Source organism: Scleropages formosus, chromosome 5 (genome assembly GCF_900964775.1).
Source record: "Scleropages formosus chromosome 5, fSclFor1.1, whole genome shotgun sequence".
In the NCBI taxonomy this organism is placed as follows: Eukaryota; Metazoa; Chordata; class Actinopteri; order Osteoglossiformes; family Osteoglossidae; genus Scleropages; species Scleropages formosus.
In genome coordinates this window covers 34769116-34794783 of record NC_041810.1, presented here as the reverse complement: position 1 = coordinate 34794783, position 25668 = coordinate 34769116, and the positions used below count along the sequence as shown (strand labels likewise).

The 25668-nt window shown below is 47.1% G+C and overlaps 2 non-coding genes across 2 annotated transcripts; both read right to left on the bottom strand.

Moving 5' to 3' along the window:
* Positions 1 to 15569: 15569 nt before the first annotated feature.
* Positions 15570 to 15641, bottom strand: trnap-cgg (transfer RNA proline (anticodon CGG)). The gene has a single exon. It is a non-coding gene; the product is annotated as a tRNA-Pro (tRNA).
* Positions 15642 to 22643: 7002 nt separating this feature from the next.
* Positions 22644 to 22715, bottom strand: trnaw-cca (transfer RNA tryptophan (anticodon CCA)). The gene has a single exon. It is a non-coding gene; the product is annotated as a tRNA-Trp (tRNA).
* Positions 22716 to 25668: the final 2953 nt, after the last annotated feature.

Below are 25668 nucleotides of genomic sequence, written 5' to 3'. Positions count from 1 at the left end.
CTGGATCATGACCGAAAGAATGAGATCACGGATACAAGCGGCAGAAATGGGTTTCCTCCGCAGAGTGGCTGGTCGCACCCTTAGGGATAGGGTGAGGAGCTCTGTCACCCGGGAGGAGCTCGGAGTAGAGCCGCTGCTCCTCCGCATCGAGAGGAGCCAGTTGAGGTGGCTCGGGCATCTGTTCCGGATGCCTCGTGGACGCCTCCCGGGGGAGGTGTTCCGGGCTTGTCCCACTGGGAGGAGGCCTCGGGGCAGACCCAGGACACGTTGGAGAGACTATGTCTCCCGGCTGGCCTGGGAACGCCTTGGGGTTTCCCTAGAGGAACTGGAGGAGGTGTGCGGGGAGAGGGACGTCTGGAGGATTCTGCTCGGACTGCTGCCCCCGTGACCCGGCCCCGGATAGTAGAGGAAGATGATGATGATGATGATAATGATAAATAAGTAAATCAATAATAAAATTATATATATTGTTTGTTTTAAAAAAAAAAAAAGCTTACAACACCTGGTATTCCCAGGTGGTCTCCCATGCAAGTACTAACCAGGCCTGACCCTGCTTAGTTTCCGAGAACAGACAACTTATTAACTGTCTATTTCTGGAATTTTCCACTTAGCTTTTTTTGGACCACAGTTAACCGCAGGTAACTGGGAACCGCTGTGTTGTTTCTTTGTGGTCAACGAACACAGAGCAGAGTGTCCAGAGCCAGGCAAAGCATCCAGAGCCAGGCAGAGCGTGGAGTCACACACCAGTTGCTGAGATGGCGTCTTTGGAAAGAATGGAATCCCTGTTCAACGCAAGTTCTATTCTGAATGTATCGTCTGACGGCACACCTGTGTGTTATGTAACATGTTTTGTCTGGTTGCACCTGCTGACATTTTAGAAACAGTTCATTTGCTTGAAATGCGTAACAAATAATGACTTGGTGCGGAAAGTCCGCGATTTTGAAGAGCGCATTAAGAATTTGATTTCTATACGAGAAACGGAGAGTTGGTTGGACTCGGTGTGTCCCGATGCCTCCATAGTGTCGAACTCGGCGTCGACCCTTACAGGCCCCAGTACAGCTAATGAGAAGCCGGGTACCCCGGAGCGCTCTCACGGCGACTGGGTCACGGTTCAGAGTAAGAAGTCGAATAAAGCGAAGCCGAAGCTACGGGTTCCTGGTTTGGGTTCTCCCGTCCAAACCCAAAATAGATTTTCGGCTCTAAGCAGTTCACCTAATAATAATAATAATAATAATGTGCTCATTTTGGGATATTCGGCTGTCCGAAATGTTCAGGTCCGGGGGCCTGGGAATTGAAATGTAAATGTAAAGGTAAAGTGTTTCTCACGCACACGTGTGTCCGACATGAAGGCTCATGTCAGTTCTCTGGCCGAGAATGCCGTGTCGACTATGATGGTGCATGTTGGTGGTAATGATATTCGTCATCAGCAGTCTGAGGTGTTAAAGAGCCGATTTATTTCTATGTGTAACAAGGCCAGAAGGAAATGTCGTAATCTAATAGTGTCTGGTCCTTTACCTAGGCTCTTCATGGGGGACATGGTGTACAGTAGATTGGTGTCTCGTAACAGGTGGTTAGAGACGTGGTGCCGCTCCGATCGTATATCATTTGTTAAGAACTAGGATGATTTCTGGGAATGGCCCAGGTTTTTCACGCGTGATGGTGTACACCTCAACTGGAGGGGTTCATTTGTTCTGTCCCAGAACTTGGCCTGCAAGTTGGGAAAGAACAATCAGAAGCCCTTTCTAAACTCTGTAGCAATTAAAGACAGTAACTGTCAAGTTAATCTTCCAAAACTTCAACGTGGTTCTATGATTGAGTGCTAATAATGCTGGCTCGTGAACCAGGTCCCTCTGTGAGACTTCTGCGTCAACAATGCGGACGGCCCACTTCTTTAAGAAACCCTTACGCAACATTCTGCACGCAGAAGAAACGAGTTTATCTCTTCTTCCAGATGTTGCACTGCAAGATTCACAGCCTTCTGCTAATCAGAGAGAACAAGAAAAATGTAGTTTTGCAGCCTTGTATGGCAAAGGCATTTGGACAGAAGGGTCTAATTCCTAAATCTTAAAGGAGAACAACATGACCACTCCAGTGGTATGTTGACCGAAATCCATAACACAATGGGTGGGGTCAGAAAAAAAGACTCCAGAGACTGGCAATGGAGCAATGAAAGACACCTACCTGCATGGCAGTTCCGAAGGCATGACCAAAGTCAATTCCGATCATTCCTCCTGTCTCCATGTTGATCAAGAAGTTGGACAAATGGCGGTCTCCGATGCCTAAGAGCCAGTGACTAACACACGAGGGCATGTGACGCCGTGAAGTGGGACCTCAAGAAAAGGAAGGCCTCTGGTGATGTGCTCATCTTGACGAAAGCTCTCCTGAACAATGGAGACACTTAAATCAATGGTCAGAGGCTTGCGGATCATTCCGGTAAAGCCCGACTTCTCTTGTGTCTAGAGCTGTGACAGTCTGCCTTGGGTTGGTAAACAGAGTTGGGTTTGGCAAATTGGTGGAAGACCAGAAAAAAGAAAAAATGTTTCTGTGAGTGGTTCTGTTTGGCCAGTAAGGAATGTGAAGTACAGTGACAGTGGGAACCATCAACTGAATCATACGTAAAACCAACGGTTCTGCATTTCTTCTGATCAACATCACCTCATCATCCTTTGTATTTAGAATGACTTAAAATTCTTACCCTCATCCCCTAAACCAATCATTATCTGTGCTGCTCCAGTGAATGTACTTAACTGATGTGAAGCTCTACAAAAGAGAAAAAAAAGTACGTACCCACACTGTATTTCTGCAGCTTAGTTTCTGTTGTTACTGGGATAATGTTGAATGCTCACCTTAGAAGATCCTCTGGTACAAGATTCTCTGTTTTCCTGAAATTGGCTACAGTCTCATCTCGTTTGGCTTTCCTTTGAGATATAAGATCATTCAATGAGAATCAAAACCATAGTAAAATGAAGAGAAACGCCAAAGATCCTGCCAAGGATACACAGCTATACTAATACATTCTACAATACTGGCACAAGTTTAATGAAGTCATTTAAAATTCTGAATGAGACTTTTTAAAAATATTATTTAAGTCTTTTTTTGTTCATCTTTATCAAGAGTGCTAAAAATTGGAAGTTATATGTCACGTTTAAGTTCAGGCTCACAAACAGAAAAATTAACAGAAAAATAGTTCTAAGGTGAGGCAGATGACAGAAGGGCTTTGCTGTAGCCATACGTATACTCTATATATATATTATACATATACATATACATATATATATATATATATATCTATAAAAAACAATACTAATTCAACAGTATTTGCTTATAAGGTTCCACATAACGCAGCAACCCTACAGTCTTCCCAGCCACTTTGTCCAGCGAGGTCTCAAAGGCGTCCGCAGTAATGCGGTCATTGTACCGGTCTGTTGTGGTGAAGAAGGAGCTGAGTCGTAAGGCGAAGCTCTCAATTTACCGGTCGATCTACGTTCCTACCCTCGCCTATGGTCATGAACTTTGGATGATGACCGAAAGAATGAGATCGCGCATACAAGTGGCAGAAATGAGTTTCCTCCGCGGAGTGGCTGGGCGCACCCTTAGGGATAGGGTGAGGAGCTCAGTCACCTGGGAGGAGCTCGGAGTAGAGCCGCTGCTCCTCCGCATCAAGATAAGCCAGTTGAGGTGGCTTGGGCACCTGCTCCGGATGCCTCCTGGACGCCTCCCTGGGGAGGTGTTCCGGGCATGTCCCACTGGGAGGAGGCCTCGGGGCAGCAGACCCAGGACACGTTGGAGAGACTACGTCTCCCAGCTGGCCTGGGAACGCCTTGGGGTTCCCCCAGAGGAGCTGGAGGAAGTGTGCGGGGAGAGGGAAATCTGGGGGGCTCTGCTTGGACTACTGCCCCTGCGACCCGGTCCCGGATAAGCGGAGGAAGATGGATGGATGGATGGATGGATGGATGGATGGAGGTTTCCTACAATAGTGCTTCAATAAAATTTTTCATAACCTATTTGCTTCCAACTAGTCACATTAATTAATGCAGCTGGGACTTTCCTCCAAAGGAACTTACCATGTTAAGATACCTCTTCAGCCATTTACACAGCTGAAGAATTTCATCAGAGTAATCGAGGGTAGGTACTTTGCTCAAGGGAACTGTAACAGTAGCTGAGATTCAAACCTACCAACTTCAGGTCAAGAGGCAGCAGCACTCACCGCGACGCTACCAAGTGTCTCCGTGGGCTTTAAAAGGCAAACAGTTAAGGCAGTCAAGATGACATTAACCACTTTTTTTTAGTGTTTACAAACACTTTTACCACGGCAACTCATCAACACGTTTCAAATGCACAGAGGTTCTCGGTTCCGGCTCCGTTGTGGTGGAATGACCTTCCCCTCTCACTCAGAACTGCCTACTTTTAAAAAGGGTCTGAAAACTCATCTCTTCCGGACCCATTTCGCCCAAGATCTCTCCAGCTCATGTATGGTTTAAATGTTCATGCACCATAACTTCATGAACGTCACCAGATAAAGCCTTCACTCAGCCACTACTCTGGCATCTTATTTGCTTGCTTGTGCATCTTCTAATATTAAAAAAAAATAAATAAATAAAATAAAATAAAATAAATAAATAAATAAATAAAAATTTTTAAAAACAAAATTGCTAGGAGGATATCGGGATTTGTCTATCTTGTGTTTTATGCACCTCCTTGAATGATGAACCTCGGTGCAGCAAGTGGTAGGTAACAAACTAGGTTTACGTGGGTCATATGTCTCTTAATGTAATGCATAAATTGTACTTTTGCTGAGATGTACGTCGCTTTGGTCAAAAGTGTCTGCCAAATGAATAAATGTAAATGTAAATGTGGCTCCAAACACTTGAGGTAGAATCCAGACACAGGAAATTAAGCTGACGTGATGATGCCATTAAAAGTCCTGAAATGACACCCATGAGCTACAGACTTTACACCAAGGATCTTCAAAGACCCGTGAAGGTAAACGTTAAGCGCAGGCTAAGGCAGTACCTCTCTGCATCGTTGTGCTCTTCCTCAGACATCCTACTGCAAAGGAAATCCTTCAAGGTGCAGGTATTTTCCATCCACTCAATGAGACCAACGCTGAGGGCAGAACCACAATGTATCGGATATGTATTGCACAGATGCTGCACAACGTTTCCCAGACACAAACCCATGGACACCATAACTAATTAAACACTGTGCCTTACTGACCATTGAGAGCTGACCTTAGAGTTGAGGCTAATTTGGTTGAAATCATCAACACCCCACAGTAAACTGGTAAATTTCTTAATTTGATTTATTATGGAAAGTAACCTAAATGATTACAGTGTGATATCCAGCATTGTTAACACTAATCAGTATTAATCTGTAAGTGACCTATTTAATTTGCTACATAAATTTCATTGACTGGATCCAAAAAACAAAGGCCATTATTCAAGATGCCTAGACAATAAAACAAAACTGCAAAATGTATAAGAAAAAAAAACAATTAGGACAGTTGTATTAAAGCAATAACCACACACGTGCACACGCACAGAGAAAAATGCGAAAACGAGAGCGCACCGTGTTGTCATGGGGATGACTTTATAGATACGCAGCACCATGTTCTTCTGAGAGCAGGTGGCGTCACTCCGAAGGATGGTGTTCATGATGCTAAAACGCTGCTCGATGCGCTGGTGGAAAGGAGCTTTTGTGCTGTTTTGACCACGGTTTCGATGGTGTTGGGCCCGGGATAAGTCCTCGCTGATGTTGAGACCCACCTACTAAACACAGCCCACCCTCTCCACTGCCGTCCCACTGATTAGAACAAGTGTGCGGTCTCCTCCCACAGTCATCTCCTTGGTTTTACTAACGTTCAGAGAAGAGGTTGTCGTGCTGACATGGTACTGAACGCTGAGCTGTAATCAAGAAGCAACATTCTCACATATGCCCCTTTCCTGTCCATGTGTGAGAAGGCAGTATGGAGGGCAGTGGCAATAGCACCCTCCGTAGACCTGTTCTGGCAATATGCAAGTGCAGTGGGCCTAGGGTCTCAGGTGGCGAAGAGGGGATGTGAGATTTGACTAACCGCTCAAAGCACTTCATGATAAGTGATGCGAGCGCTGCAGGGCGGTAGTCATTTGAGCAGCTGAGTCTCCACGAGCATCCCTGCAGAGCACGGAGGCCAGTGGCTGGGCTCATCCAGAGGTGGACCACTCGCACCCTAAGTGAGAATCGTACCCCTAGACCACCAAGCATCCCTCGAGGTCACTTTTTGACCCACCTCGTGTTACTTTTCCAGAGCCCCGCATTTTCCAAACTGTACTTCTTCTTGGCCCGTTTGCTGGACGGAGACGCTGGAAAGTGACACGGTCTGCCCCCTCGTTCATGATCCATCAGGTACCGACCTTGTGGCGCGTCTGACTCCAGATCAGAAGGCTGCGTGTTCAAATCACGTCGAGGTCAGGCCTGGGGTTTTGGCGACCCTCCGATGTGCACTCTCGAGCTAGGTCACAGAGTGACACGGAGCGCTTTACCACAAGCATGAGGCAAGAAGAACAGTTGCAAACAAAGAAGACAGTCGACTAATGGCTACCATAATGAATCCCTTTTATAGAGCTATGAGTATCCCTACTGGCCACCAGGGAAAGGAGCAAAAACTCCCAACTGAAAGCTGAGGGAGGAAAAAGAAAACCTCTCGGGGTGCACAGGCCAGTGGCTGCCCATCGCTCCTGGGCATTCTAGTTTAAGTAACAATTGTAAGCCAGTTTAACAAGCAATCATGATATTGGTGCTAAATGGTGTCTTGGATCCCCAGCTAAGCATGGAACGCCTCGTTCATCATGGCAGGTGGTCAACATCCTCAGTCAGCATGGGATTCGTCTGTCACCAACGGTCAGCCTCCTCAAGTCTTACGTAGCGAGGCAACGCTCAACAAGAAGAGAGAACAGAGTTAGTAAGTTGTTACTTAACTTAATTTATTATGCATTTTCATAATGGTGGTAAAAAACAAGCAAGGCAAGTGGAATTACTTTTCGAGGTGGAATGCCTGAGTGAACATGTCAGTCTTTAATCGGGATTTGAAAACAGAAACAGACGGGGCAATTCTCGCAGCAGCATTTTGTACCAGCTGCAGCCTGGATACAGTCTGGTATGGACGACCCGACAATAAAGCAGTGCCAAAGTCCAGCCTGCTTGAGACAAAAGCATGAACCATCAGACCCAATGATACAACTGGTGGTGCCGGCATCAACCCTTTCCCTTCCTGGTGGACACAGGGGCGACGAGATCCACTCTTAGAAGACAGGAGGTGCCGGGGTTCCTGCAAATGGAAACCGGATCTGCCTCATGGGAGCATCAGGAATAACACAAAGCCTCAAAAAAACAGACCCACTGCGCGTGGGAGTGACAGAAGACATTGCTGTGACTAACCGTTCGTTTCTCCTTAGTAACCGCTGTCCGGTGAAGCTGCTGGGCCGCGACCTGCTTGCGAAGCTCGGGGCAACTGTCACTGTGACCGAAGAAGGTGGCAACATCGCATCTCCAGTATTGGGACTGTTGTCTCTGCAGGTGTTATCGCAGTACACCGCTTGGCTGCTGGATGATGACGCGCTGCGGTGAGGTAAGGGTGCCTCCCAACTTGACACAGCCCACACGGTTGCACTGCACAGCACGCTTCTTTGCCAAAGAAACCGTAGAGTATCGACAAGAGTCGCATGAGTTTCCGGCAAACAAACTTGAGGAAGAGAGAATCATTATGTCGGATTTGTTCCTGACAAAGTGCCCCGCTGCAGCCTCTTTCGTTCTGATCCCGGCCCAAAGTAGGTGGTACGAATGGGATTCAGTTCCACATATATCACTGGGGAAGACAGGAAACTCAGAATGGAAAGATTTGGGCATTTAAGGTTGAAGGCATCGACTCACCTGTAAACACCACAGCAGTGTGGTACCGGAATAATCTCCTGTTACAAGATGACAACGAGAGGGACCATATGCAAGCATGTCGTGTGAACGTTTGGTGTGAGAAATTGTTCGTTCAAGTGTGGTGTGAAAATATGTTCAAGTAGTCAATATTTTCAAGTGCTTAATATGTTCTAAAGTGATGTAAGAGTTAAGACGTTCAGAAAATATATGCTGTCCGTTTAACGCAATGGAGAAACGTTGATAGGGAAAACAAAACACAAAGAAATTTTAACGTTTAGGGTGCGTCCCGGCAGACTTCTAAAACAGGGATAAACTGTTTGGAGGGACGTAGAAGACCGGCAAATAGAGAGCTTTGCCTTACAGCTCAGCTCCTGCCTTCACCACCACAGCAACCGCTGCCACCTCACTTGTGAATAAGACCCCAAGATGCTTAAACTCCTCCACCTGGAGCAAATTTTCTCCCCTCACCTGGGGCTAAACTCAGCAGAATACCTAAAGGAAGTGTAAATGAAGAGGAACACCACAGTGATGCTTGGTTCTTACATTTTTCAGTAATGCCTTTCAGTTTAACTGTGAAGCCAGAATACACTAAAAACTCCCAAGTGTTGTTCCAACAACAAGGTGTCGCCTGCCTTATGACACTGTGGCAAATGGATGTGTACTTAAGAAGAAAGGAATTATATCATGCGGGCATATGAACTAGAAATGGATAACAGAGTGTTAATTGAACCGCGAGCGACTTTGCATCGTCATGGCAATACAGAAACGCGGATGTGTCTTGAGGAAGAAATTCGACATGACTCAAACAACGGACCAAAGATAGGAGAGAGTATCTTACTTTGTCTCTCCCCAGCTGGAGAGAGAGTCCCTCGTCCCCTGTGATAGACTTAAGGGAGTCTCCCCGAGCATCCAAAGCACACTCCTTACATACATCTAGAGACGCATGCTAAGTGCGCGCATGCGCACACACACACACACACACACAAATAGTCTTAACCGCTTGCCTCATACAGGGTTGCAGGGAGCCAGAGCCTAACCCAGCAACTGAGGGCATAAGGGGGCACACTCAGAACAGGACACCAGTCCATCGTAAGGCACCCCAAGCGGGACTCAAACCCCAGATCCGCTGGAAAACAGGACCTGGTCCAACCCCCACTGTGCCACTGCACCACTGTGCCACTGTGCCACTGCACTAGTGCACCCCCCTCTCATGCTAAGCATATGGTGGCATTTCTCATTGGCTTTCTCTCTGCATGATCAGCACGTGCTCAGCTCGTGTTTGCTTCGAATTTGTTACTTACTTATCTGATACGTTCCCTACAGGCTAGAGTGAGCTATGCGCATTAACCTTATTTATTTTCTTGTTTTTTCGCTTCCAGCCAGTGTCTGGTTAGTGTCTGAGTTGGGGGCGCAGTTTCGGTACATTCCTGCTTCTTGCGCAGCGGGCTTTCTGCAGCAGTCATAGAACAAATCAGTTGCACAAAATTGCACAATTTTCTTTTTTTTTTTTTTTTTTTTTTTTAATATAAAGTGGAGGGAACTGTTTGGTGGGGCATGAGGGGTATGTGGGGTTTTGGGAGGGATGGAGTACTGGTGGCGTGGTTGGTTTGTGTCCAGCCCCCCTTGATTTTGGCACAAGGGGGTTGAACATCTTTCCCTGTGTATTATTGCATGTTGGTTCTAGGTGACTAGTGACTGCTGTGAGCAGGGCAGCTGGCGGCATGGGAAAGATCGTGTGACAGCAAGGAGAGACTGCTGGCAGGAGGGAACAGACCCCACTAGGGGCTGACATGGGCTAGCAACCTGTGTCAGCAGCATCTTGTGCTTTTGTGTAGCAGGAGGTGCGCCCTGTTTAAGCTACAGACACACAAATGTTATCAATACCCCAAGAGTCAGTGAGAGCAGGGGTGGAAGACGACTCATCGGTGGATATAACGGCTTTAGACCTTGACGTGAACTTGACGGGGGGGAAAGCATGAACACAACCACGCAAAGTAGGGGTGGATCGGTGCTGCAGGTGTGTATTTGTGGTTGGAGGAAGGTGACTTCAGTGAGAGGCCTAAGAATTCATCAAGGCAAGAAGAAGTGTTTAGGGGGACGAGGCAGGGGCCCCGCATTGATCGCCACGACCTACGGAGTGGTCCAGATAAGTCAGGTGAAGTCCAGGGGCAGGTTGCACACCAAAGACCACAGGACATCAATACCTCTGTCTTAGAGGAGACAAGACCAAAGATGGATGCACAAGGCAGCATCGATCATGGAGAGGATGCGGGGCAGATGATACCAAGATGAGAACAAAAACCTAAGGTGAGATGGCCAGGCGCCACTGACTGTAAGGAGTGGACCTCTAAAAACAATGACTTGAGAGGGATTTTAAATGGCCTGAAGGGTACGGCTGAGTCTAAGATAAACCAACTGGGTGAGATTATATACGACTATGGGAAGAAGAGGTTTGAGGTGTTCGAGAAGAAGCGTAAGGGTGAGCAGAGCATGTTAAGGTCAAGACGGCAGATGAAAATTGAGAGGTTGATTCAGGAAAGAAGACACTTAAAAAAGCTTTGGAAACGAGCAGATGAGGAAGGTAGAAGTGGCATTAATATTTTGCAGGAAGAATTGAAACGTAGATTGGTAGTGTTGAGGAGAGCGGAAAAGCTTAGATTGAGGAGGAAGAAGAAGGAGCAAGCTATGGTGGCAATTTTTAAGGACCCATTGAAATTTGTGAAGTCCTTGCTTGAGCAAGAGAAGTCTGGTTGTTTAAATGTTCAAAGGAGGGAGTTGGAGAGCTGTCTGCTGGAAATGCACACCGATGGTGAAAGTGAGAGGGTTTTTAAAGTACCTGCAGATATTCCTCCATTAGGGGAGATCGTGGCACAAATGGACATGTGTCCTCCAAGGTTGAAAGAAGTACAAGAGGTGGTACGGCGTGCGAGGGCAGAATCTGCACCAGGACCCAATGGGGTTCCTTAATGGGTTTATAAAGGTGCCCGGATGTTTTACAGTTTTTGTGGAAGCAGATGGTGGTCGTATGGAAAAAAGGTATCATTCCAAAAGAATGGCGGCGAGCAGGAGGGGTGTTTATACCCACAACAAGAAAGATGAGGTAGAAATAGGGCAATTCAGGCCAATGTGCCTTCTTAATGTTGAAGGGAAAATATTTTTTAGTGTTGTGGCGCAGAGGTTGCCTGCATATTTGTTGGCCAGCAACTTAATTGACACATCTGTGCAGAAAGCAGGAATTGCGGGTTTTTCAGGCTGTTTAGAGCATTTTTGTATGATCTGGCACCAGATAAAGGAGGCCAAGATGGAAGGTGAAGACCTCCACGTGATTTTTTTGGACTTGGCGAACGCCTTTGGTTCAGTGCTGCATGTTTTGTTGTGGAGGGCATTTGTTTTCTTTTAAAGTCCCAGAGTGTATTACGAGACTGGTTAAGGTGTATTTTGAAGACATCCAGTTTTATTTTTGTACCAAACAATACACCGCAACTTGGCAGCGGGTTGGGGATTGGCATAATGGCCGGATGCACAATCTCGCCTCTGGCTTTTACCATGGCTATGGAGGTGATAATAAGGGCGTCGAGATGGGTGGTTGGGGATATGAGGCTGAAGGATGGTTCTCGCCTTCCGCCAATCAGAGCGTATATGGACGATATGACTGTGCTTGCTACTACTGTCCCATGTACTCGTCGCTTATTAATGAAGTTCAATGGAAATCAAAAGTTGGCCGGACTGAAAATTAAACCTAGCAAAGTGTAGGAGCTTGTCAATAGTTAAAGGAAAGTTATTGCAGGAGAATTTCCAGATCGATGGAGAAAAGGTTCCGTCAGTAGCTGAAAGGCCAATTAAAAGCTTGGGTCGATGGTATGATTCCTCACTCAGCGACAGGGAGCAGGTTAAAAGATTAAGGGAGAATGTAGTGCAGGCAATTAATAGGATTGATTAATCTTTTTTACCAGGGAAGCTGAAGGTTTGATGCCTGCAGTTTGGTTTGTTGCCTCGTATTAGATGGCCGCTAACTATATATGAGGTTTCTATGTCAGGGGTTGAAAGACTGGAAAGGCTTATGAGCAAAGCTATTAGGAGAGGGTCTTGGAATTACCGCTGACTAGTCTTGTGGAAGAATTCAAGTGTGCCAAGGTTGGCTTGGAATTAACATTGTCAAGCACAAGAGACCCAGTGGTGAGATCGATTCCTGTAAGTTTAAAAACAGGATGTAAGTGGGATCCACGGGAAGCGGTTGCGCATGCACAGACAGCGCTTGAGCACAGAGATGTGGTCGGTCAGGTGCAGGTAGGTAGGGCGGGGCTTGGTGCCGGCGACCGAATGAAGTTGCGGAGTAAAGCTAAGTTGCCGGAGAGGGGAAAGATGGTGATTGGTTTTATCCGCGAACAGGAAGAGGAGACGAGGCGGGTAAGTGCGACGCCACATGGTGTGCAAGGGCGATGTTTGGCTTGGGAGCATGTGGAGAAACGGAAGATCAGCTGGCGTGATCTGTGGGCGATGGACGCCGCTCGTATTAAGTTTCTCATCGGAGCCACCAACGATGTACTCCCTACTCCACAGAATCTTAAATCGCTGGGTAGGTACGGAGCCGACTTGCAGCTTGTGTGGTGGTATAGCCTCTTTGGGGCATATTTTGTCTGCATGTAAGGTTAGTTTATCTCAGGGAAGATATACTTGGAGGCATAATGAAGTGCTAAAATCCTTGGCATGCTTGGTGGAGAACAAGCGGGTTGAAGTCAATTCACTCCCATGTTGCGGGAGAAATAAGGTAATTTATTTTGTGCGGGAGGGGGAGAGCGTTGCATGCCATGCGAGTGGACGCGGCGGTACGTGTTTTAAGTGGGGTGACGTGTGAGACTGGAAGTTGGTAGCGGACGTGGGAAAACAGCTGCAGATGCCGCAGTGCATTGCGGTCACGGCATTGAGACCCGATATTGTCCTGTACTCCGAGGGCGCACGGATAGTGTGCTTCATTGAATTAACGATACCCTTCGAAGATGCATTAGAAGATGCCTTTGAGAGGAAGAAACTGAAGTACACTGAGTTGGCTGGTGAGGTGAGGGAGCGAGGCTGGCAGTGCGTTATTAGACCGGTGGAGATTGGTGCAAGAGGGTTTGTTGCAAAATCAACCACGTCACTACTGTTGGATTTTGGTTTCAGGGGTCAGTCGTTAAGAGCAGCGATTAAAAGCTTGTCAGAGGTAGCAGAAAGATCCAGTCAGTGGTTGTGGAGGCAGCAGGGCGTTTGGGGGAAGCACACCTGAGTGGGGAATACTCGCCTATGTGAACATCAAATGGTTCGAGTTTTGTTGTCACTTCCATATGCTGATGTGGTGTGTTGGTTGGTTTGTTGGTGGTCAATGTGTGGCTGGGGTGGGAGGTCTTTTGGTGGATGGAGTCACCGGGATGGCACTGCGGGCATGGAGGGGGGTGGGTCTGGGACGCCAGATCTCGCCGTTGAGCCTTCTGGAGGTGCTCACTCTTCTGACTCAGATTCTTCTTCACGAGGTTCAAGTTCACGAGCTTTCTCGCCTAGCTCGTCCCCGTCGGGTATTAGGGCACGATCATCTTCGTCGTTTATCCCCTGTGCCATTGCTGTAGTCGTGAACGTTGTTTCAGCAATAGCAGCCTTAACACACGACAAACAACACATCAATAACAGGAAGACGGATAAAATAGCAAGAAGTATTCATAATAAGAGTGTTTCAATAGACCACCCCACCAGCTGCTTATTCCTAGCCAGTCCCAGAGTTCGTCACCGTTCTTAAAATCACGAAACTGAGAACCAACTTCCATAACGTTACCCGCCAACGAGTTTATACGCTCGGAATTGCCCGGGACATACGTGCAACATTCTGATCCGACGTTAACGTTTATTCATTTAGCACACGCTATTTCTCCAAAGCGACTTCCAAGGAACTCTATGTAGTGTCATCAGCCCACACACCTTATTCACCAAGGTGACTCGCACCGCTAGATACACTACTTACAATGGGTCACTCATCCATACATCAGTGGAATACACTCACACACTATGGGTGAACCACACTACACGCTACAACAGCACATGTTGCTCCTTCTGCGGCCAGAGGATAATCTACTGCCATTCGCCTTTGCATAGCAACAGCATTAATGTCCTTAAGGCTCTCAGTCGTACCGTTGGCTATTTCTTCTGATGCTTGTGCTGAATAGAGCGTCTGTCGAGCAGCTTTACCGATACCACGCGTTGGGAACAATACCAGAAAATATCTCTCCCGTTTCAGAAAGTCCAGTTTTCACCAAGGGGGGACTATTTCTCCGATAGCGGAGGAGACGAGAATCTGGACGCCACGGAGGTTGGGACAACTTTCGAACGTGGGGCACTACATAGGACAAATAACAGGAACCTCCGGACTGATTCTTTGGAAGCCATGGCTAGGCGCATTTACCACACACCCAGAAAGTACCGTTTGGTAAAATAAGTCACCGTGAAGGTAACATTAAAGGTATTTTCCTGCGTACCGTTGGACATTGGAAGAAGCTGTTGCGAACTATCAGGGCTTGTTTGCCTGGCCATGTAGGTGCATTTAGAACTACCCACACGTGTGACAGAGCCAGGCTGACTTCTGACGACACAGATCGTTCCATTCAGGTTGGCTCTAAGAGTCACGTAAGGGTGTAATTTGTCTTTAGTCAAATTCGGCGTGGAAAAGTCGCGATAGTATCCCAAGGAGACAGGATTACCCGGTTGGCTCACACTAAATATTTTACTGTTAGAGGCCTCACGCGGAGTGGCTACGAGTGTATGAATTCCTCATACACTTCTCCAGAAGTCACTGGTGCCGTGTAACAGGACACCGCGATGCAAAGCTGCTGTGGGGTAAAGGTTCGGGAAACGGCTCCATCCACAAAACCCTAGGGGTAAAGGCATGAGTGGTAGTCCAGATGACACTGATTTTGGCACATGAGTACAGGCCCAGCAACTGGTGCTATTGTCAACAGCTGCATAACCCTTGCTCAGAGCCAGGAAAGCGCTGACGCCATGCGAGCCTTCCTCATGTAGATGGGGACAGTTTGCGTCCCCCGTGGATTTCGTCGGCTTGCGAAGGAACCCTGCAAATTTCACGAGGCGTTTGTTGTCGAAGAGGGAAAGCCGCATTTCTTCCCACGCCAGGTTGCAGGGCTCACACTGCAAAAGAGAACCTCCCCCAGGCACCTTTAATGAAATACAGTTTCCCAGACCATGGCTTGAGCCCATGACCCTCAGCTTAAGACTCTTGCACACTACTGACTGAGCCAGGCAGGAACACCACTGCTACCAGCACTCCTGTGGAAGTGCAAGCAAGCTTAAGTGTGCAAATTCAGGAGGAGCACAAGCAAAATGCAGCTCCAGAATCCATCTTGCTACCTTCTGACTTGCTGGAAAGCAGCATCAGAGCAAGCCTTAAAGCTTCCTCCTGCATGGAGGGAGCAGCTAGTTGACTCCTGAGGTGCCAGGAAGAAGGCACTGCTTCCACATGCACACAGGAGGACCAGCCTGGCCTGCTCTACCAGGGATCTTTCCCCTCCTCAGCAGGAGCCTTCCCGCAAGCCCCTTGGCCCATGCTGAACCTTCCCACAACACTCCTGCTGCCAGTACACTTTCAAGAGCTCAACTGACACAACCAAGCAGGGAGCTGGATAGGGCTCGTCCGGGATTTGAACCCGGGACCTCTCACACCCGAAGCGAGAATCATACCCCTAGACCAACGAGCCCCCGACTCCGTCTGCCCCCCTTCCTCGGCCTGCTGTCGGGAACTGCATCATCCATGGCATTTGTACCCGGCTTGAGATTCTTACCAAACGCCTTTGAGATTTTTAAATGAAGCGTACCGCTTTGCGCCAGTCGACAGAGCCACTCTACAATGGAGACGGCGCAGTGACGCCCCTCAGCAGGGGTTTCTTCCTCTTCCCAGCAACGTCCAGTAGCGCTTGCGGCCTGCCGTCCGGTCGAGGGAAGGCGGCGCGCATAGCGGAACGACTCGAATCTCCAACCTCCAGGCCACACAGGTTCTTCTTTCGTGCTCCCTCGACGTTCAGAGCCTTCGCTGGAGAAACACCAGCGTCGGTGGGGTGCACTACCTTCAGGCGCCCGGGAGACAAAGCGGCCTTCCCCGACACCTAAGCACAGGTGGTGCAAGTCAATCAATCAATCAATCAATCAATCAATCGGTCAAAGGTTTAGTCACCAAATGCACAACAATAGAGCATGCAGCAGTGGTTGCTGCGATGAAATGTCTTTGAGTGCGTGTGGTAGGGTGATTTTTTAAAAAAAAAATAGAAGGAACAACATACAAATAACGTTTTCAATTTGCAGCGCAACAGAAATCTGGTAACACCAATAACTATGAAGTGAAACTACTTAACGAAAACCGGATGAGTTGCTGCATTCGGATGCCGCTCGACTGTTCGGGCGTCTAACAGCCTGGAGATAGACGCTATCCCGCAGTCTGTTTGATTTTGATTTGATGTTTTGGCAATATTTAGCGGACGGCAAGAGAGAAAACGGTGCGTGACCAGGATGACTGGGCTCCTTGAGGATAGCCCAGGCCTTCTTCAGGCATCTGGCTGCGTAGATGTCCCGGATGTTTGGAAGCTCAGAGCCACCGATGAGCTGTGCCGACTTCACCACCCTCTGCGGTTCCTCACAATGCTGGGCCGAGCAGCTCCCATACCAGGCAGTGATGCAGCCGGTCGGGATGCTCTCGGCTGTACGCCTGTAGAAATTAGCCCCGGATCCGGGATGGCATGCCAAACTTTTTCAGCCTACGGAGAGAGGACAGGCGCTTCCGTGCTGTTTTGACAACGGTGTTGGTGGTGACGAGATTCAGTCACAGCGCCTAGGATGAAGGGGGGACGAGCGGTGAAGGAACTGGTCTATTGACCGCTCCGACCTGGTGCCCCACATCAGTTCAATTCAATTTATGTTTATAGAGCGCTCTTCTCACAGAGGTTAACTGGCAGACTATTCCACAGTTTTGGGTTTGTTGGACGAATAGTCGCGAACCTCTCACTTACTCCTCGTGCCGTCTTTCCTGGCATGAGAAGCACCGTTTCTGCAACCCGGGCCTGTGTGTTCCTGTTTCACGAAATTGATATTTTGGATGCCACAGAGACAATAAGAGACTACATTAACGTTTTGTATGGACACAGTTGTTGAGAAGAAAGCTGTAACTGTATTTCCTAAGAACAAAAGTTATATAACAAGGGAGGTCAAGGAGTCTTTAAACAGGAAGAGGTTGGCTCTTATCACTCAAGATAGAATGGAATTAAAATTAGTCCAAAAGGAATTAAATGCGTTGTTGAAGGGGACAAGGAAAAAACACAGAGCAAACTGTAGAACAAAATTTTAATTCAGGGGACTCCAAAAAACTTTGGGTTGCTATAAAAGTAGTAACCAATACGGAATCCCCCGAAAAAGGCTCATGACTAGCAATGACCAACAAAGAGCAGATGACTGAAATGACTATTTTCTTAGGTTTGAGTCACCTTCGGTGTGAATGGTAGATCAGGACTCTATCATGTGTAATTCAGATCAGAGATTAGAGGTAGCTCCACACGCAGTTAGTTTGCTATTTAGAGGCATACGAGCCAAGAAATCCACAGGTCCTGATGGAATTTCTGGTTTTTTGCTGAAAGCTTGCGCCAGTGAACTTCCTCCAGCATTCTGCCCTATTTTCCAGAAATCATTTGACTCGCATACCAATCCATCTTTGTGGAAAAAACTAGAATTACGCCGGTTCCCAAGAAAAATTGCCCAGTTGAGAATTGTGATTTTAGACCTGTGACTTTGACTTCAAATGTTATGAAATGTTTTGAAAGACTTGTTGTAACTGTTCTAAAGGATGAGATTAAATTATCCCTTGACCCGTTTCAGTTCATCTTTAAGGCTGGGCGGGGCACCGAGGACGCCATTAATTGTATCACTCATTTGGTGAATAGGCATTTAGAAGATACGCACGCATTTGCACGTTTACTTTTTATAGATTTTAGTTTGGCTTTTAACACACTTCAACCCCAGCTACTAATTAGGAAGCTGACAGAGTTAAAAGTGAATCCCTTTTGCATTAAGTGGTTTTATTCGTTTCTAACAAATTGAACACAACAAGTTACGGTCAACAATTCTTATTCTGAGGTGAAGACTACCAATATGGGGGCCCCGCAAGGTTGTGTTAGCTCACCCATTTTATTTACATTATACACTAATGAGTGTTTAACTAGTCAGGATAACAGTACTTTTCTGATGTTGCCAGGTTTGTGGGGTGGTGTGACGATAATTGCTTGATTTTAAATGAAATGAAGACTGTTGAAATGATCTTTGACCCCAGATCTGTGGGGGATCATAGACCTGTAATAATACATGGCAATATTACTGAACAGGTTTCTTCATATAAATACTTGGTTGTTTGTTTATATAGATAATTTGTTATGCTGGTCTTCTCACATAAACAGTCTGTGTTCGAAAACTTCAGCAGAGACTACATTTTTTGCGAAGGTTAAAAGTATTTGGGGTTAACCAGAAGATTTTGTTTCTGTTTTACCAGTCTGTTTTTGAGAGCTTGCTAAGATATGGTATTACAGCATGGCATGGAAACTTGACTGTCCAATCAAAATCGAAACTTGCACGACTAGTACATACTGCTCTAAAAATTATAGGGTGGGAAGAGGAACGACGCATGCAGGAGTTGTACGAGGTATCTATTTTAAAAGAAGCGAAACAAAAAATTGCTGCTAATGACACACATATTTTACATGAGAATTTCAACATGTTACCCTCAGGGAGACGATTTAGGATTTTGATGTGTAAATCAAATTGTTATGAAAATTCTTTTGTGCCATCTGAGGTTAAGTTTTTGAATAGAGAATTCCAAAACTGAGATTTAGATTGGGATTCAGTAGATTTTTCATATCTTTTGATTGTTGTTTTATTTATTCTTATTTTAATGTATGATATGATATGTATTGTTTTATGTGAGTCCAACGTTGCGCACTGGCCGTGTCATGGTTGTCCAAGACAAATTTCCCATAAATGGGACAATAAAGTATATTCTATTCTATTCTACCTGCAGCTGTGTCACGTATTCTGTCCGAGTCGATTGGTGCACCGCAGGACGGGCCAGCCCTAACTTTTGCTCGGGCTCGGTCACCAGCAGGTCCCCTAGACCTAGGAGGGTTATCCCCTTAGTCGGGTTCCTCGCGGCACACGGGTCGGTCCCGGCAGAAGGTCGTGATCCCGGACGAGCCCCCAAAACTGTGGTAGGAAAAATGAGAATTGTCATACAGATAGATCACTCGGTCACTTGAGTTGCAGAAAACCTTATTTATTCGTATGCGCAGAGTCACACCAGAGCAGCCAGGCAAGCAGATATTTATACACATTCTAGGGCAGATTTTTGTAAGCATAGGCAGAATACATGTTATTTTTTGAACATTCCAGGCGTGTCACTGTGCCCCTCAATCTCTCATCACACACGTCCACTGTCATCAGTTTATCTCCTTTCTTATGTGAAACAGTTACACACATCCTCTGGGCTTTACGTGAGTCTGCATAAGCCACATTTCTCTGATATCTCATGGGAACAGGCTGGCACAAAAGGGGACATACAGAGAGCAAACTATAGCCTGGAATGTGCCGCTTTCTTGCATAGGCTATTCAGCAGTTAAACATTCTTAAACATTCTATTACAGAAGCATGTAGGCATAGCAAAGCTTTTAAAATCAAATTCTCATTCAGACTCCATGTCCCCTACCTCCTCCGGGACATGGGAGGAGTTCTCACGGAGGTGGGAGTTAAAATCATTCCGGACAGGGCCCTCTGACACTTGTTCCCAGCACGCCCTCACTATGCGCTTGGGCCTACCGGATCCGTCTGTCAGTTTTCCCTGCCGTCTGATCCAACTCACCACCAGACGGTGATGGGTTGACAGCTCAGCACCTCTCTTCACCCAAGTTTTCCAGAACATGTTTTCCTCAAGCCAGATGAAACGACTACAAAGTTGATCGTTGGCCTTTGGCCCAAGGAGCTCTGGTACCAAGGACACTTATGAGCATGCTTGTATTCAAACGTGGTGTTTGCTTCACCACAGCGCTGTGTAGCAAAAAGCTGAAGGCTGTGTTGTCTTGGCTCCACGGGAGCTGCAACCCACAGAGCGCTCATCACAGGAGCTTTCACCTGCTCCGCCACCAGCCTGGATTCTTTCACCTCTCCCCAAGAAGCACCGTGCCGACGCTCCCTGCAACCCTGTATGAGGCAAGCGGTTAAGACTATTTGTGTGTGTGTGTGTGTGTGTGTGTGTGCGCATGCGCGCACTTAGCATGCGTCTCTAGATGTATGTAAGGAGTGTGCTTTGGATGCTCGGGGAAACTCCCTTAAGTCTATCACAGGGGACGAGGGACTCTCTCTCCAGCTGGGGAGAGACAAAGTAAGATACTCTCTCCTATCTTTGGTCCGTTGTTTGAGTCATGTCGAATTTCTTCCTCAAGACACATCCGCGTTTCTGTATTGCCATGACGATGCAAAGTCGCTCGCGGTTCAATTAACACTCTGTTATCCATTTCTAGTTCATATGCCCGCATGATATAATTCCTTTCTTCTTAAGTACACATCCATTTGCCACAGTGTCATAAGGCAGGCGACACCTTGTTGTTGGAACAACACTTGGGAGTTTTTAGTGTATTCTGGCTTCACAGTTAAACTGAAAGGCATTACTGAAAAATGTAAGAACCAAGCATCACTGTGGTGTTCCTCTTCATTTACACTTCCTTTAGGTATTCTGCTGAGTTTAGCCCCAGGTGAGGGGAGAAAATTTGCTCCAGGTGGAGGAGTTTAAGCATCTTGGGGTCTTATTCACAAGTGAGGTGGCAGCGGTTGCTGTGGTGGTGAAGGCAGGAGCTGAGCTGTAAGGCAAAGCTCTCTATTTGCCGGTCTTCTACGTCCCTCCAAACAGTTTATCCCTGTTTTAGAAGTCTGCCGGGACGCACCCTAAACGTTAAAATTTCTTTGTGTTTTGTTTTCCCTATCAACGTTTCTCCATTGCGTTAAACGGACAGCATATATTTTCTGAACGTCTTAACTCTTACATCACTTTAGAACATATTAAGCACTTGAAAATATTGACTACTTGAACATATTTTCACACCACACTTGAACGAACAATTTCTCACACCAAACGTTCACACGACATGCTTGCATATGGTCCCTCTCGTTGTCATCTTGTAACAGGAGATTATTCCGGTACCACACTGCTATGGTGTTTACAGGTGAGTCGATGCCTTCAACCTTAAATGCCCAAATCTTTCCATTCTGAGTTTCCTGTCTTCCCCAGTGATATATGTGGAACTGAATCCCATTCGTACCACCTACTTTGGGCCGGGATCAGAACGAAAGAGGCTGCAGCGGGGCACTTTGTCAGGAACAAATCCGACATAATGATTCTCTCTTCCTCAAGTTTGTTTGCCGGAAACTCATGCGACTCTTGTCGATACTCTACGGTTTCTTTGGCAAAGAAGCGTGCTGTGCAGTGCAACCGTGTGGGCTGTGTCAAGTTGGGAGGCACCCTTACCTCACCGCAGCGCGTCATCATCCAGCAGCCAAGCGGTGTACTGCAATAACACCTGCAGAGACAACAGTCCCAATACTGGAGATGCGATGTTGCCACCTTCTTCGGTCACAGTGACAGTTGCCCCGAGCTTCGCAAGCAGGTCGCGGCCCAGCAGCTTCACCGGACAGCGGTTACTAAGGAGAAACGAACGGTTAGTCACAGAAATGTCTTCTGTCACTCCCACGCGCAGTGGGTCTGTTTTTTTGAGGCTTTGTGTTATTCCTGATGCTCCCATGAGGCAGATCCGGTTTCCATTTGCAGGAACCCCGGCACCTCCTGTCTTCTAAGAGTGGATCTCGTCGCCCCTGTGTCCACCAGGAAGGGAAAGGGTTGATGCCGGCACCACCAGCTGTATCATTGGGTCTGATGGTTCATGCTTTTGTCTCAAGCAGGCTGGACTTTGGCACTGCTTTATTGTCGGGTCGTCCATACCAGACTGTATCCAGGCTGCAGCTGGTACAAAATGCTGCTGCGAGAATTGCCCCGTCTGTTTCTGTTTTCAAATCCCGATTAAAGACTGACATGTTCACTCAGGCATTCCACCTCGAAAAGTAATTCCACTTGCCTTGCTTGTTTTTTACCACCATTATGAAAATGCATAATAAATTAAGTTAAGTAACAACTTACTAACTCTGTTCTCTCTTCTTGTTGAGCGTTGCCTCGCTACGTAAGACTTGAGGAGGCTGACCGTTGGTGACAGACGAATCCCATGCTGACTGAGGATGTTGACCACCTGCCATGATGAACGAGGCGTTCCATGCTTAGCTGGGGATCCAAGACACCATTTAGCACCAATATCATGATTGCTTGTTAAACTGGCTTACAATTGTTACTTAAACTAGAATGCCCAGGAGCGATGGGCAGCCACTGGCCTGTGCACCCCGAGAGGTTTTCTTTTTCCTCCCTCAGCTTTCAGTTGGGAGTTTTTGCTCCTTTCCCTGGTGGCCAGTAGGGATACTCATAGCTCTATAAAAGGGATTCATTATGGTAGCCATTAGTCAACTGTCTTCTTTGTTTGCAACTGTTCTTCTTGCCTCATGCTTGTGGTAAAGCGCTCCGTGTCACTCTGTGACCTAGCTCGAGAGTGCACATCGGAGGGTCGCCAAAACCCCAGGCCTGACCTCGACGTGATTTGAACACGCAGCCTTCTGATCTGGAGTCAGACGCGCTACCGTTGCGCCACAAGGTCGGTACCTGATGGATCATGAACGAGGGGGCAGACCGTGTCACTTTCCAGCGTCTCCGTCCAGCAAACGGGCCAAGAAGAAGTACAGTTTGGAAAATGCGGGGCTCTGGAAAAGTAACACGAGGTGGGTCAAAAAGTGACCTCGAGGGATGCTTGGTGGTCTAGGGGTACGATTCTCACTTAGGGTGCGAGTGGTCCACCTCTGGATGAGCCCAGCCACTGGCCTCCGTGCTCTGCAGGGATGCTCGTGGAGACTCAGCTGCTCAAATGACTACCGCCCTGCAGCGCTCGCATCACTTATCATGAAGTGCTTTGAGCGGTTAGTCAAATCTCACATCCCCTCTTCGCCACCTGACACCCTAGGCCCACTGCACTTGCATATTGCCAGAACAGGTCTACGGAGGGTGCTATTGCCACTGCCCTCCATACTGCCTTCTCACACATGGACAGGAAAGGGGCATATGTGAGAATGTTGCTTCTTGATTACAGCTCAGCGTTCAGTACCATGTCAGCACGACAACCTCTTCTCTGAACGTTAGTAAAACCAAGGAGATGACTGTGGGAGGAGACCGCACACTTGTTCTAATCAGTGGGACGGCAGTGGAGAGGGTGGGCTGTGTTTAGTAGGTGGGTCTCAACATCAGCGAGGACTTATCCCGGGCCCAACACCATCGAAACCGTGGTCAAAACAGCACAAAAGCTCCTTTCCACCAGCGCATCGAGCAGCGTTTTAGCATCATGAACACCATCCTTCGGAGTGACGCCACCTGCTCTCAGAAGAACATGGTGCTGCGTATCTATAAAGTCATCCCCATGACAACACGGTGCGCTCTCGTTTTCGCATTTTTCTCTGTGCGTGTGCACGTGTGTGGTTATTGCTTTAATAGAACTGTCCTAATTGTTTTTTTTTCTTATACATTTTGCAGTTTTGTTTTATTGTCTAGGCATCTTGAATAATGGCCTTTGTTTTTTGGATCCAGTCAATGAAATTTATGTAGCAAATTAAATAGGTCACTTACAGATTAATACTGATTAGTGTTAACAATGCTGGATATCACACTGTAATCATTTAGGTTACTTTCCATAATAAATCAAATTAAGAAATTTACCAGTTTACTGTGGGGTGTTGATGATTTCAACCAAATTAGCCTCAACTCTAAGGTCAGCTCTCAATGGTCAGTAAGGCACAGTGTTTAATTAGTTATGGTGTCCATGGGTTTGTGTCTGGGAAACGTTGTGCAGCATCTGTGCAATACATATCCGATACATTGTGGTTCTGCCCTCAGCGTTGGTCTCATTGAGTGGATGGAAAATACCTGCACCTTGAAGGATTTCCTTTGCAGTAGGATGTCTGAGGAAGAGCACAACGATGCAGAGAGGTACTGCCTTAGCCTGCGCTTAACGTTTACCTTCACGGGTCTTTGAAGATCCTTGGTGTAAAGTCTGTAGCTCATGGGTGTCATTTCAGGACTTTTAATGGCATCATCACGTCAGCTTAATTTCCTGTGTCTGGATTCTACCTCAAGTGTTTGGAGCCACATTTACATTTACATTTATTCATTTGGCAGACACTTTTGACCAAAGCGACGTACATCTCAGCAAAAGTACAATTTATGCATTACATTAAGAGACATATGACCCACGTAAACCTAGTTTGTTACCTACCACTTGCTGCACCGAGGTTCATCATTCAAGGAGGTGCATAAAACACAAGATAGACAAATCCCGATATCCTCCTAGCAATTTTGTTTTTAAAAATTTTTATTTATTTATTTATTTATTTATTTTATTTTATTTTATTTATTTATTTTTTTTTAATATTAGAAGATGCACAAGCAAGCAAATAAGATGCCAGAGTAGTGGCTGAGTGAAGGCTTTATCTGGTGACGTTCATGAAGTTATGGTGCATGAACATTTAAACCATACATGAGCTGGAGAGATCTTGGGCGAAATGGGTCCGGAAGAGATGAGTTTTCAGACCCTTTTTAAAAGTAGGCAGTTCTGAGTGAGAGGGGAAGGTCATTCCACCACAACGGAGCCGGAACCGAGAACCTCTGTGCATTTGAAACGTGTTGATGAGTTGCCGTGGTAAAAGTGTTTGTAAACACTAAAAAAAAGTGGTTAATGTCATCTTGACTGCCTTAACTGTTTGCCTTTTAAAGCCCACGGAGACACTTGGTAGCGTCGCGGTGAGTGCTGCTGCCTCTTGACCTGAAGTTGGTAGGTTTGAATCTCAGCTACTGTTACAGTTCCCTTGAGCAAAGTACCTACCCTCGATTACTCTGATGAAATTCTTCAGCTGTGTAAATGGCTGAAGAGGTATCTTAACATGGTAAGTTCCTTTGGAGGAAAGTCCCAGCTGCATTAATTAATGTGACTAGTTGGAAGCAAATAGGTTATGAAAAATTTTATTGAAGCACTATTGTAGGAAACCTCCATCCATCCATCCATCCATCCATCCATCCATCCATCCATCCATCTTCCTCCGCTTATCCGGGACCGGGTCGCAGGGGCAGTAGTCCAAGCAGAGCCCCCCAGATTTCCCTCTCCCCGCACACTTCCTCCAGCTCCTCTGGGGGAACCCCAAGGCGTTCCCAGGCCAGCTGGGAGACGTAGTCTCTCCAACGTGTCCTGGGTCTGCTGCCCCGAGGCCTCCTCCCAGTGGGACATGCCCGGAACACCTCCCCAGGGAGGCGTCCAGGAGGCATCCGGAACAGGTGCCCAAGCCACCTCAACTGGCTTATCTTGATGCGGAGGAGCAGCGGCTCTACTCCGAGCTCCTCCCAGGTGACTGAGCTCCTCACCCTATCCCTAAGGGTGCGCCCAGCCACTCCGCGGAGGAAACTCATTTCTGCCACTTGTATGCGCGATCTCATTCTTTCGGTCATCATCCAAAGTTCATGACCATAGGCGAGGGTAGGAACGTAGATCGACCGGTAAATTGAGAGCTTCGCCT